The sequence below is a fragment of the Balaenoptera physalus genome (assembly GCF_965194825.1).
Source record: "Balaenoptera physalus genome assembly, chromosome: 10".
NCBI lineage: Eukaryota > Metazoa > Chordata > Mammalia > Artiodactyla > Balaenopteridae > Balaenoptera > Balaenoptera physalus.
This window is the reverse complement of record NC_138889.1, coordinates 31,059,076-31,071,087: the sequence shown is the minus strand read 5'-3', so window position 1 is coordinate 31,071,087 and position 12,012 is coordinate 31,059,076. Positions and strand designations below refer to the sequence as shown.

General features: G+C 36.5%; 1 pseudogene across 1 annotated transcript; it reads left to right on the top strand.

Moving 5' to 3' along the window:
- Positions 1 to 1,072: 1,072 nt before the first annotated feature.
- Positions 1,073 to 10,175, top strand: LOC309636650 (RNA-binding protein EWS pseudogene; annotated as a pseudogene). The gene has a single exon. The product of its transcript is annotated as an RNA-binding protein EWS pseudogene (transcript).
- Positions 10,176 to 12,012: the final 1,837 nt, after the last annotated feature.

The window sequence follows — 12,012 nt, the reverse complement described above, 5'->3', positions numbered from 1 at the left end:
CACAGAGTTAGTCCTGCATAAAACTGGTGGTGCTCATTACATGGTTGTTAAAAGAAAGGAAGAATAACCATTAATTTCTCTGTTTTACACCTATAGTTTGCATGGCAACAATACTTGCTATATGACTCAAAAAACTATATGACATGAAAAAACTTATTACAAATAACAGTCTTCTGGCATAAAAAAAAATGATCTGAGAAAACAAAAAAATTTTTTTTTCATGGAAAGACATTTTATTTTAAATATAGCAGTGTGTACATGTTAGTCCCGAACTCCCAGTCTATCCCTTCTCCCCGCCCTTCCCCCTGGTAATCATAAGTTCGTTCTCTAAAACTATTGACCATAACAGAGCATGCATTTCAGAGATCCTATAAAAAAGACAAGCAAGGAAAAGGAATCCCAATAACCAATAGAGCTATTATACAGTTGGCTTCTTGAAGCTCTAAGCCAATCAGATCAAATCAGAGTGGTGCAAGTATCTAGCCCACTCTGTCTCACGTATGTAAAATTGTTCAAGATGGTATGTATCTCAGACTATCACTTGGGTCCCAGATCTTGTCATACATGACAAGACAGTATATTGATCATGAGGATAGTAACTACTTAAATGCCAAAACAATACTTTATGTACCACTAATTTTTGACTATTGAATACCTGATCAGTAATACATAATTGCATTCCAGTTAGTGGTAGCTGAGAAAGCTCGCACCCTAACTTAACGTAACCAAAATTTAGAATTCACCTCATGTAAACACAGTTTTGCTCTGCTTTTTGACTTCATACTTCCAGATATTCTTACTTCTAGCCAGTGGTCAAGCAGATCTGTGTCCTTGGAATTATGGGTAGGAACTTATGGATAATTAAAAAATTCATTCTCATTCTCTAAGAATAAAATTCTATCTCATGTTCTTCTTTAGCTGGGTCAGGAGGAATTTTTTAGTACTCAAAACAAGTTGTGTTGGTAAGATAAAGTGTGATTGTAACACATTTGATTAACTCAAAAGAGCATATGCACAATATCTTAGGAGAAAATAATAGAAGTGGTTGCAACCACAAAGAGCTACACTATTGTTTCTTAAATGCATGTTAGAAGACTGCCTTACAATGCAAGATCAAGTTTGATTTTTACCTAATGAACCTGAGCTTTCTGCCAGTATGAGTCATTTCAGCATCACACCTGAATGAACAATGTATGACCACAACAGTTTCTGATAGATTAGTAGGCAATGGGGGTACTCAGGCTTGATTAAGCCGAGTGATTGCAAATTCATGTTCTTGATATCTTAAACTCTCTTATAGGAAAATCACTCTACTTAAGAAAAGAATGACATAGTATTTTAATTAAGTGCTCAAAACAGCTAATTTACAGCTAAAGCTTAATATATTCCATGGAGATTTTTTGTTTATATATTTACTTCTTAATAATACCCCCAAAACAATGTGTTTCAAAGTGGTTACTTAGTGCAGGTAAAGCACAGTAATGCATATCTTAACAAGTAAAAGCATAATACTGTTCAAGATCTATTTTAGCCTAAAGACATGGTGAATCTTTAGATATTTATCCTAGTCTGGACAACAATTTTGATTTTTCACTATGATTTTTGTTGAGATTTTTCAGTTGTTGTAACCAGAGAACACTGATAATTCTTTGAAACCTAAATCCAGGAGAGAACCAGAGCATGAGTGGCCCTGATAACCAAGGCAGCGGAAGAGGGGGATTTGATCCTGGAGGCATGAGCACAGGTGGGTGGGGAGGACGTGGTGGAATGGGCACTGAAGAGCAAGGTGGCTTCAATAAGCCTGGTGGACCCATAGATGAAGGATCAGATCTTGATTTAGGCCCAACTGCAGATCCAGATGAAGACTGACAACAGTGTAATTTATGTGCAGGTATTAAATGACAGTGTGACTCTAGATGATCTGGCAGACTTCTTTAAGCAGTGTGGAGATGTTAAGATGAACAAGAGGACTGGATAACCCATGAGGCATATATACTTTGACAAGGAAACAGGAAAGCGCAAAGGTGATGCTACAGTGTCCTTTGAAGACCCGCCAACTGCCAATACTGCTGTCAAGTGATTTGATGGGAAGGATTTTCAAGGGAGCAAACTTAAAATTTCTCTGGCTTGGAAGAAGTCTCCAATGAACAGCATGCAGGGAGGAATGTCACCCTGTGAAGACAGAGGGATGGCGCCACTTCTCCAAGGAGGTCCAAGGGGCCCAGGAGTTCCTGGAGGACCCATGGGTTACATTGGAGGCCGAGGAGGAGACAGAGGAGGCTTCCCACTAAGAGGGCCCCGCAGTTCCCAAGGAGACCTGTCTGGAGGAGGAAAGGTCTAGCACCAAGCTGGAGACTGGCAGTGCCCCAATCAGGGGTGTGCAAAGCAGAACTTCACCTGGAGAACAGAGTGAAACCAGTGTAAGGTCCCAAAGCCTGAAGGCTTTCTCCCACCACCTTTCCCGCCCCCGGGCAGTGACCGTGGCAGAGGTGGCCCTGGTAGCATGCTGGGAGGATGAGGTGGCCTCATGGACCATAGTGGTTCTAGTGGAATGTTCAGAGGTGGCTGTGGTGGAGACAGAGGTGGCTTCTGTGGTGGCCAGGGCATGGACAAAGGGTGGCTTTGGTGGAGGAAGACAAGGTGGCCTGGGGGACCCACTGGACCTTTGATGGAACAGATGGGAGGAATAAGAGGCAGGAGTGAAGGACATGGGAAAATGGATAAAAGTGAGCACTGTCAGGAATGCAGAGACTGACCCTACTAGATGCAGAGACCCCACGGAGCTGCACTGACTACCAGATTTATTTACTTTTTATATTTTATTTATTTATTTTTTTATTGGAGTATAGTTGCTTTACAATGTTGTGTTAGTTTCTGTTGTACAACAAAGTGAATCACCTATATATATACATATATCCTCTACCTCTTGGACGTCCCTAACGCCCCCCTATCCCATCCATCTAGGTCACCACAGAGCACCAAGATGAGCTCCCTGCACAAATGTTTAAATTTATAATTCCATATTTATAATGTTGGCCACAACATTATGATTATTCCTTGTCTGTACTTTAGTATTTTCACCATTTGTGAAGAAACAAACAAGTTAAATGGTAGTGTGCCAAGTTTTTTTTTTTCCTTCTTTGAAAGATGGTTGTTTAAGACCAAACAATGGGAACCCCTTACAAACATGCTCAGTATCATTGTAGAGAACCAAGAAGGCCTCTAACTGTAACAATGTTCCTGGTTGTGATATTTTTAATAAAATTTCAAATATTTATAAACAAACAAAAACAAAACAAAACAAGAAATTTGTAGCTGTGCTCAATCATAGTTTCATAGAGGCCTGGAGCTCAAGCCCAGAAACTCTGATTCAATTGTGGGTAAAGTCTGGGTACCATTGTTTTTAAAAAGACACCCAGGTGATTCTAATGTGCTTTAGGCTTGAAAACCATTACTGTCTAAGAGCAGTGCTTCTCAGATTGTCAAGCACATGCAAGTCATCTAGATCTCTCCTTAAAATGCAAATTTGAACTTAGGCTGTCTAGGAGAGGCCCTGACACTTTTTATTTACAAGAAAATTTCAAGTAACAATGCTGCTTAGGGTAGCCAGTCATTCTGGTTTATCTAGCACATGGGGCTTTAAATATCAAACTAAGACTATCCTGGTAAACTGGGATAGTTGGTATGCTTAGTTGTATTGGGTTGGCCAAAAAATTTCTTTTGGGTTTTTCTGTAAGATGGCTCTAGCAGCACTTAGTTGTCTTTAACTTCATTCGAAATAATTTTATTAGAATTTATGTGACAGCTGTCATATCAGCGAGCATTTAAAAAAAGGCTTATCAAGATTGGTGAATTTTTGTGTAGCCATTTTAATACTGAAGATGGAAGAAAAAGCAACATTTTTGGCATATTATGCTTTATTATTTCAAGAAAGGTAAAAACGCAACCAAAACGCAAAAATAGATTTGTGCAGTGTATGGAGAAGGTATTGTGACAGATCAAACATTTCAAAGGCGGTTTGTGAAGTTTCCTGCTGAAGATTTCTCGCTGACAATGCTCCACCATCAGATAGACCAGTTGAAGTTGATAGCGATCAAATCGAGACATTAATTGGAAACAATCAATGTTATACCATGTGGGAGATAGCACACGTACTCAGAAGATACAAATCAAGCGTTGAAAATCATTTGCTCTACTTTGGTTATGTTCCTCACTTTGATGTTTGTGTTCCACATAAGCTAAGCGAAAAAAGCCTTCTTGACCTTGTTTCCACATGTAATTCTCTATTTAAACGTAATGAAAACGTTCAATTTTTAAAACAAATTGTGACAGGTGGTAAAAAGTGGATACTGGTACAATAATGTGGGATGGAAGAGATTGTGGGGCAAGCAAAATGAACCACCACCAACCACACTAAAGGCCGGTCTTTATCCAAAGAAGGTGATTTTGTGTATATGGTGGGATTGGAAGGGAGTCCTCTATTATGAGCTCCTTCTGGAAAACTAAACGATAAATTCCAACAAATACTGCTCCCAATTAGACCAACTGAAAGCAGCACTCGACAAAAAGCATCCGGAATTAGTCAAAAGAAAATGCATCTTCCACCAGTATAACACAAGACTGAATGTTTCTTTGATGACCAGGCAAAAACTGTTACAGCTTGGCTGGGAAGTTCTGATTCATCTGCTGTATTCGCCAGACATTGCACCCTTGGATTTACATTTATTTACGTCTTTACAAAATTCTCTTAATGGAAAAAATTTCAATTCCCTGGAAAACTGTAAAAGACACCTGGAACAGTTCTTTGCTCAAAAAGATAAAAAGTTTTAGGAATGTGGAATTATGAAGTTGCCTGAAAAATGGCAGAGGGTAGTGGAACAAAAGGGTGAATACATTGTTCAATAAAGTTATTGGTGAAAATGAAAAATGTGTCTTTTACTTTTACTTAAAAACCGAAGGCAGTTTTTGGTCAACCCAGTAGGTCCATTAGCTACCTTGTATAAAGTAAGACCCTAAAGCAAAGTTTTTCAAACTATAGTGTGCTTCAGAATCACCTGAAAGTCTTATTAAAACTCAGATTGCTGCTACCTACACCCAAAACTGTTCCTTCTGTAGGTCTGGAGGTAGGTTCTGAGATTTTACATTTAATAGAAGTACCTAGATGATGCCAATACTTCTAGTCTGAGGACCACATGAAACAGTCATAATTTCAATTTGCCTGCAAATTAAAATTGCCTGGAGAGTTTTAAAACTACTGATGCCTAGACCTTGTCCCCAGAGAGTGTTTTGGGAACCAGCCTTGGATTTTAAAAAACACCCTAAGTGATTTTAATGTTCAGTCAAGACTGAGATTCATGGTGAATACATATATAATGATTATCTGCAATTCAGATATAAATTCATTTTTGTGTATTTGCTGTTAATGTTTATTCATGTCACACTCTGTTCTATGAACACAATATCATGAATTATTGAGCAAAGACAAAAGTCTGAATATATATCAGGTTGTTTATTTTCCGGGATGTTCTTATTTAAGGAAAAAAAAAAAAGATGTGAATAAGATTCATAACTTTCCCTCTTGGGAGTAGGTTGTACCTCTGTCATACTTTTAGTCACAAATCTTTGAAGGCAAGTAGGACCAGGACTGCCCTCTTGGAACAAAGCCTACCCTATCTCTTTGGCTCACTTTTCCTTGCTTCTCCCCTTTTCTTCTCTCTCCTTTTCTTCTTTACCTCTCTCTCTCTCCTTCTCTCCTTCTTTCTCTCTTTTGTAAACTGGGCTTGTCACAGGTACAACCACCATCACCTCTACATCAAAACAGCAGGCATCTAAAACCCATTTCCCTAATCTGGTTTCTTGTTCCCTGAGAGAAAGTCTATTAACATCGTTTAACTGTGTCTTGTGATATTTACTGTCATATTTCTCAGTAATAACTCATACTGCTATTTGAGAATTGGCACATCGTATTGAATTTTTATATGGATGACAGAATTTAATTTTTTACATGCTACCCACAAAGAAATCATTACCTTCCCTAGCATCCTTTCAGTTTATTTATGTAAAACTTTTTTGAGTAAACCAATATTTAATATATGTTGTTATGAGTATACAATTATTCACAGTTGAATCACAATTCATATCTAATCATATTTCTGTAAATTTTTTTTCTCTGGTGTTCATAATTGTGTCTTTTTGTTTGCTTGCTTGCTTATTTTTCTACATAGATGTAATTATCTCATCTCCAAACACTCCTACGTAAGTGTAAGTATCCACTCATCATATGTGTACAGAGCAGCTATCTTAAAAGTTTTACTTTTCTTGTTTTCTTCACTTGCTTTTCATGAATGTTTCTTTTAATGATCCCTTGTCCTTTGTTCCAATCTCAACTGGAGTCCTGTCAGCCTACAGCCCTTGTTTTGCTGAAGCATATACTTGAGTAGCTTTCTGAGAAAATATGTGAGAGGTAAATTTCTTTTGGATGTTGCTTGTGTGAAAAAGTTTAGGTTTACTTGTTTATAGGGAATAAGATTCTAGTTGAAAATAACTTTCATATTTTTGAAGGAAAATTCTAAATTTTACTAAATTCTGACCATCAGCATTGCTTTTGAAAAATGTACTGCTCTGCTGTGCCTTAAGCTTAACTTAACTTGTGCCGACTTTATGTGAATCACACAGGCCAAATGAATATAAGTTTCCCAATTCATTGTACAAATATTTTTACTTCATCTCGGTTCTCAGGTATATTACTACTACTCTCAGTTGTGCCTAGCACCTCTGAGTACAGAGTCCCTCTAATTCAGCCTCTCCAAAGTTTAAACTCCAATCTTCTGCTGGGTTTGAGGAAAGTAGGAGGACTGAAAAATCTTTATACAACAAACAAATAAGTAAAGAAAAAAAAAAAAAAACCTTCAACCAGTCCTCATTTATCTTGCCTAAATCCATACCTTTCTCTACTTAGATATTCACTGGCTCTCATTTCTAAGCTTTTCTAAAACTGTTAGGCATGAATCAATTAGCTTCTCCTTGGCTTCTTCTCAGTCAGGCTAAAGTTTCACTTTCCTTTGTCTGTCAACTTGGATGTCACTTCCTATTTAATTTCCACCTTCCAAAATTGTATGTATAGACATATTTTGCTCAGCTTTATTTCACATTCTCTTTATTCCTTTGATTTTGTGTTATTTTAAAAGTATTATCATGTTAGTGTGGTTTTTGGAAAGGAGTTGAGGTACAATATGTCTCAATCTGCCACATTTAATAAGATAACCTGCACCTCTCTAATTTTCCCTTGCACAGGGTGGTTGTAAGAAAGGATTTACCATCTTTTCTTGCTTGGAAGGAAGTTGCCTCATTGACCGTCCTCCCTTAGTAAGAAAAGGTGAGACAAGAATAAGGTTTACCTAACCTGAGCAAAAGATGTCCTTCTTGGTACACACATTTCTAATTTAGCATGCTTCCACATTAAAGTTCCAACTAGTAATCAAATCTTTGTCCTCTGGGTTATATAATTTCCCTGGAATATGAAAAATAGGTAAAATAATTGTTAACAGCATTGGGTATTCCTCAGTTCCCTGTCAAAATATTATAACTACTTTATATATATATCATATATATAAATATACATACATATCTATCTATATGTATATATATCAACATACATAAATGTATAAATATATTGTATCTATGTATATTGTACACACAAATAAAATTTTTAAAATATATCTTTCAAGAAGAATATACTACCAAATATTAATAGTGCATGACTAGATTGTAGGAATTTAGATGTATTATTTGTTTATATTTTTCAAGTCATCTGCCAAAGAATATGTATCACATATTTAATAAGGAAAAAAGTTATAAAGAAATTATAACCCAGAATTTCCAACTTTAGTGATTATAATAATTAGTTATTTCCTGAGAACTTAACAAAAATTAAGAGAAGGTGACCATGAGTGAAGCGGGAACTGAGAATAAAGTTCCCACCAGGCTTTAAGATCAATTACTAAATTCCAAACTGGTGCTTGGGAAAACCTGGTTAAAATCATCCTGCAGATAAACTTGGAGTTTCCCTGAACTTTTCTTTTCTTCCAGAAAACTTTAGGAGATCTTAGGGAAAGAAAACTTTGTGGCAATGTTGATTTCCAATATGGATGGCCTCTTGCTCTGATCTCTAAGGTCGATCTCAACCACTCGACCTTAACTTGCCTTTGGGTTTTAACACAAAAGAAACATCTTCTTCTGAGGATCTTGTGTAGATTTTTCCCAATGTGTCTCATTAACCTGGGCAAGAAAATGTAGACTAGAGGGGATTGTCATGTACATTGTTCATTATACTTGCTCTGTCAAATTGTTTTTTTAATATTCCACTCAGCCCAGAAATGAGTTTAACGGTTTTCTGTAGCACAGTAATTTCCAGAATGCGTGTGTGAGATCACTGAGCTGTTGTGTTTCTCATCAGAGTAAAAGGAATTTTATTAATCTTTTCATTGTCTCTCCTTGCAAACAGCAGAATGACTGATTGTCATATGCACAAGTACCACATGGTGTCGAACAGATGGAGACTGTTCAGGCAGAAGCTGAGTCAGGCAAAGATGTCCTCACCAATTTTGTGTTTGTGAAGAGAAACAAAGAGATGGGTCTACTTTTTCTTCCTCTTTTCATAGTTGGATTCTGAATAGGAAGGGGGGAATCATCCTGAATTAATTGTTGTCTCTTCTATTTATCTGGATTCTATTAAATGAGAACACAGTTGCAATTAATCTAACCCTCTAAATAAATCAGTTAATGCTGAAAAATTACAAAATATATTTAAACAGTTTATTATTTTATTTCAGAAATAGAAAATTATTAATGTCATTGTAACTCTAGGTCTCTTCCCCTTAATTTACTGCCTACAACTCTGGTCCATTCATTTATTTAAGAAAATGTTTATAACATACTCACTCTTCCAGGCACTTCTCTAAGGACTGGAGATACTGTGAGAAATAAAATGTATAATATCAGATCCTCATGTCACTTACATTCTAGGGTAGATAAATAAAACTAGTAATAATAAAAATAAAGGAAAATAATATGTCAGATAGTGAGTGCTGTGCAGAATAATAACACAGGTTAAGAGGAAAAAGACTACCAATGGAGCAGGAGGTCTATTGTTTATATAAGAAAATCAAGGGATATATCTCCAGTGAAGTTTGTTTGTAAATGATTAAGACCTGTGCATAGATAAAGAAAAAGAATGTAAAAGTCCTGAGGTAGAATCACACAAGTCTACATAGCATGCTTGAGAAATAGCAAAGGGCCAGTGCAGCTGAAGTAAGGTGAGAAAACAGGAAGTACTGAGAAAGCAGAAAGGAAGCTAGGTGTCAGATCGTGTAAGGATTTTTAGGCATTTTAAGATCTTAAGTTCTACTCTAAGTGAGACAGGAAACAGGGTATTTTAAGCAGGGAAATGACATGGTGATGTACATTTCAAAGGAGTCACTCTAGCTGCTTGTTTGGGTTCTTTAGGGACACAATAGCTGACTCAGAACTTTTGAAAGAATATACTACTAATCAAGATGAGGTATGATAGTGGCTTAGCCCAAGATGATTGCACAGAATCATGGTAAGCAGTTATATTCTGCATATTTGTTGGAAAAATGCTAACAAGATTTGGTTATACATTGATTGTGGGTGGAAGAAACAAAATTAGTTTAAAAGAATACTCTAAAATCATAGTAGAGGCTGGCACTTCCTGAGTGAAGGAGTACAGCCTTCTGGAAATTCTCTCTTCCATAGAGGCAATGGGTGTACTGGCAAAAATTGTCAGAATAAAATGTTTCAGAACTCTGGAAATTAACGAAAGGATTGCAGCAGTCCTATAAGTATTTTTTTAAATAGCTAAATCTTGGTAAAAACTGTAAGTTTTGTGGTGTTTTACTTTTCCTTCTTTTCATGTCCCCTTTTCAGTTTCATGGTAGACTTGAAAACCAGTAACAGACTGCTATCATTGTGATAACAAGAAGGATGGTAGTCACCTGAGACAGAAGATCAAGGTTGGAGCTATTTCAAAGCCACATTCTCAGAGAATTGTCATGAATTGACTTTTTTAATGATTTCTTGGAAGACCTCAATTACAAGGCACTATGAATATGAACTGATTCATGGCTTCCCAGTGCAAAAAAAAAAAAAAAAAAGGAGCCTTTTCACTGGAGATATTTGTGTAAAAGAGCAAGAAAAAAATTGACTAATTTTGCAGCTGCCTGGGCTATGGATAACAGTACAGGCAAAGAACAGGCTAGCCAAAAACTTAAAAGAAAAAGCTAGAACATGAGAAGCCCATAGAATCTGTAAAGGTATACATATGCTCAGGGAAGACAAGAGAAAGTCTTAAGCTATAACCTTTCATTGACTTTGAGGTTCTACAAAAGGAGAAAGTGAAGTTAAGGAAGAGTTGTTAACTGTCTGGCTGATGTTGAATGAGTGTCCCAACATACACACAGATTCCTTCAACAAAGATTTGGAGAATTAATGGTTCTACCCATTTAAGAATTCCAATCATAACCTGACCACTAAACTACAGAAAAGAGAGCACATGCAACAAAGTGTGTGTGTGTGGCCACACACAACAAAGAATACAGATTTTGTAAAATTTGTCCAAAGAAATCACTAAAAAAAGGAATAGCAACAATAACCAGAAAAATCACCACAAATTTGGGGAGTTGGAAGACTGATTTCTAGAGTTGTTATATTATATAATATATGTCCAATTTTTAAAAATTTTATATAATTTTTCAACAAAAAATTAGAAGAAGAAAAAATTAAACTAAGGGAGGAAAACAGGTAAGAAGCAAAAACAAAAAAAAAAACTCCACACGGAGGAAAAAATAGCTGTCCCGGAAGAAATACAGACATTGGATTTATTGGAAAAAGACTTAAAATCAGCTATTATAAATACATTCAATGAATGACAAAAACCAGACCTAAAGAAACAAAATAGTATGAAAATAATATTCCACCAATAGAGAATATCAGGAAAATCATAGAAATTATGAAGAACCAAATTGAATTTCTGGAGTAGAAAAGTACAATAACTTAAATAATAAATTCAGTAGAGAGGCTTGGCAGAGGCATTGGGTGGCAGAAGGAAAAAAAAATTAATAAACTTTAAAAGTGGTCAATTGAGATTTTTGTAGTCTAAGGAACAAAAAAGAAAAAGAATGTAAAAAAGTAAACCAAGCTTCAGGAAAATGAGCGACATTATCAATATACTCATGATAGGAGTCCCAGAAGTAGAGAAGAGAAAAAGACAGAAAGAATATTTGAATAAATCATGGTCAAAAAACTTCCCAAATTAGATGGTATCAATAAAAACAAACTACAAGTTCACGATGGTCAACACACTTCAAACAGGGTGAACTTAAAGACATTCACCCAGAAATACATTATAGACTAACTTTTGAAAGCTAAAAACAAACTGAATATTGAAAACAACAAGAGAGAAGATACTCAACACATACAAGAGGCTTTCAATAAGATTAACAGCTAACTTCTCATTAGAAATCATGGAGGCCAACGGCAATGGGATGATATTTAAAATTCTTAATGAAAATGAATGTCAACCCAAAATGTTATACCCAGGGCTTCCCTGGTGGCGCAGTGGTTGAGAATCTGCCTGCCAATGCAGGGGACACGGGTTCGAGCCCTGGTCTGGGAAGATCCCACATGCCGCGGAGCAACGAGGCCCGTGAGCCACAATTACTGAGCCTGCACGTCTGGAGACTGCTCCGCAACAAGAGAGGCCGCGATAGTGAGAGGCCCACGCACCACGATGAAGAGTGGCCCCCACTTGCCGCAACTAGAGAAAGCCCTCGCACAGAAACGAAGACCCAACACAGCCATAAAAAAATTTTAAAAAAAAATGTTATACCCAGAAAAATTATCCTTCAAAAATGAAGGAGAAATCAATTATCAAATTAGTCCTATGTAACCCCTCACCCTCTTCATTAACCTGGCAATGACCAAAGGAAAGAAACC